This window comes from Alosa sapidissima, chromosome 9 (genome assembly GCF_018492685.1).
Source record: "Alosa sapidissima isolate fAloSap1 chromosome 9, fAloSap1.pri, whole genome shotgun sequence".
Classification (NCBI taxonomy): Eukaryota; Metazoa; Chordata; class Actinopteri; order Clupeiformes; family Clupeidae; genus Alosa; species Alosa sapidissima.
Genome location: NC_055965.1, coordinates 26,078,158 through 26,080,254, shown reverse-complemented (window position 1 = coordinate 26,080,254; position 2,097 = coordinate 26,078,158). Strand labels below are relative to the sequence as shown.

At 42.5% G+C, this 2,097-nt stretch overlaps 1 long non-coding RNA gene across 1 annotated transcript; it reads left to right on the top strand.

Moving 5' to 3' along the window:
- Positions 1 to 807: 807 nt before the first annotated feature.
- On the top strand, positions 808 to 1,455 carry LOC121719725. Its single transcript, XR_006034340.1, has 3 exons — positions 808 to 1,029; positions 1,150 to 1,335; positions 1,409 to 1,455. It is a non-coding gene; the product is annotated as an uncharacterized LOC121719725 (long non-coding RNA).
- The last annotated feature ends 642 nt before the right edge of the window (positions 1,456 to 2,097 follow it).

Below are 2,097 nucleotides of genomic sequence, written 5' to 3'. Positions count from 1 at the left end.
CCAAATAGCCTTAATCGAGGTAATGTTTAATTACGATTTATTTTGTTATTGAATTCGTAGGCTGGGATTCCTCTCGGTAACAATTACGTTTAAAGGTAGCCTAGCCTCCTGCTTTTTCAGAAGGGGCGGCAGTCAGGCTACTGACAGAGCGATGTACAGTGGCAGAGCGACGCACAGTGGCTGAAAGTGGTACTAAAGCTTCACGCAGCTTCACGCCTCGTAATGCACGACTGAAGTGGTCATTTGAAAGCGATGCCCACTGTAAACATACAAATGGAATGAACTTGTGCATTAACCCTGAATAGAATATATATATATATATATATTATATATATATATATATATATATATATATATATATATATAGAATATATTATAGGCTACAAGAAACAGCATTTGCAACATGAAGACTGCACTCTTGGACTCTTTGGCCCCGCCTCTCATGCTGGTCATCATAATGTGTAAGTAGTGATGATGAGATTGAAGAGAAATGTCAACAGAAATGTGTTTTTATTAAGGGATCATAACATGAGTGACAAGAACAAATAAATAGTTTCCCTTCATCTCTAATACAAATGCACTTTGCATGGCACATCTTGTCCGGTATTGTTGAATACTGTCCATAAGTAATCTACAGTATGATTGGTATTTCAGATGTCCTCAGTGAGAGTAGTGCAGAAGGTTGTCCTGATCATGATTGGGTAAAACTCACTGACCTCCACATCTGTGCTGTGACTGGATCATCTGTGGTCATGCCCTGCTCTCTCACTCCCTCTGCTGGTAATAAAGCAACTAAAGTCTTCTGGTTCATTAATGCTGAAGAAGGAAAAGAGTCCTCTGATATTGCTGAAAATGCATCTTACCATGGACGAGTGAAGTACTTTTGGAAGTAGAAGAACAACAATAAGAACAACTGCACATTAAAACTCACTGATGTGAAGTTGACAGACAGGGCTGATTACAGGGCAAGAATTATAACTGGCAAGGACAAATGGCAGAGCTGTAATGCTGTACAATTGTCAGTCACAGGTGAGTTTTGTTCTGATTCAACGTTATAAATATATTGTTTGTTCAGAGCTATCGACAACACACGACCACCTGCACACCCAGAATCTCACTTCTCACTAAACTCCACTTCTCCTCACCCAGACCTGACCGTTTCGATCCCCACACCTGTGATGAAAGGTCGTCAGGTGAAGCTGAGCTGCAATAAGGGCTGCAGATTGAATAGCAACCCCACAGTGGTATGGAGAAAGAATGGAGAAGAGTTACCTGGTGAACCAACAGACAACTCTGAGCTTCTCCTCCAGAGAGTCAGTACTGAAGATGAGGGAGGTTATTCTTGTGCTCTAAAAGGCCATGAGGGACATCCATCTACTCCAGAGAGTCAGTACTGAAGATGAGGGAGGTTATTCCTGTGCTCTAAAAGGCCATGAGGGACATCCATCTCCTCCAGAGAGTCAGTACTGAAGATGAGGGAGGTTATTCCTGTGCTCTAAAAGGCCATGAGGGACATCCATCTACTCCAGAGAGTCAGTACTGAAGATGAGGGAGGTTATTCCTGTGCTCTAAAAGGCCACGAGGGACATCCATCTACTCCAGAGAGTCAGTACTGAAGATGAGGGAGGTTATTCCTGTGCTCTAAAAGGCCTCGAGGGACATCCATCTACTCCAGAGAGTCAGTACTGAAGATGAGGGAGGTTATTCCTGTGCTCTAAAAGGCCACGAGGGACATCCATCCACACCAGTGAAGCTCAACGTCATGTGTAAGTATTACTAGTTAGTAGTCACAGAACTGCTTACAGCTTACAAGTGTGTATTTGTGTAAGCACAAAATGATATTGATCATTTGGTGCTTTTATTTTTCATTAATTTATTTATTATACTATTATACTAATCCCATTTCTCCAGTCCCTCCAACAAGCACCTCAGTTTCAGTCAGTCCTGATGTGAATGTAATGATGGGCGTATCAGTGACTCTGAACTGCAGCAGTGATGCCAACCCACCAGTGGAGAGCTACACCTGGTTTAAGGTGAATGAGTCCACTGCAGTAGGATCAGGACACCAGTACAGCATCACTAACATCAGATCTGACC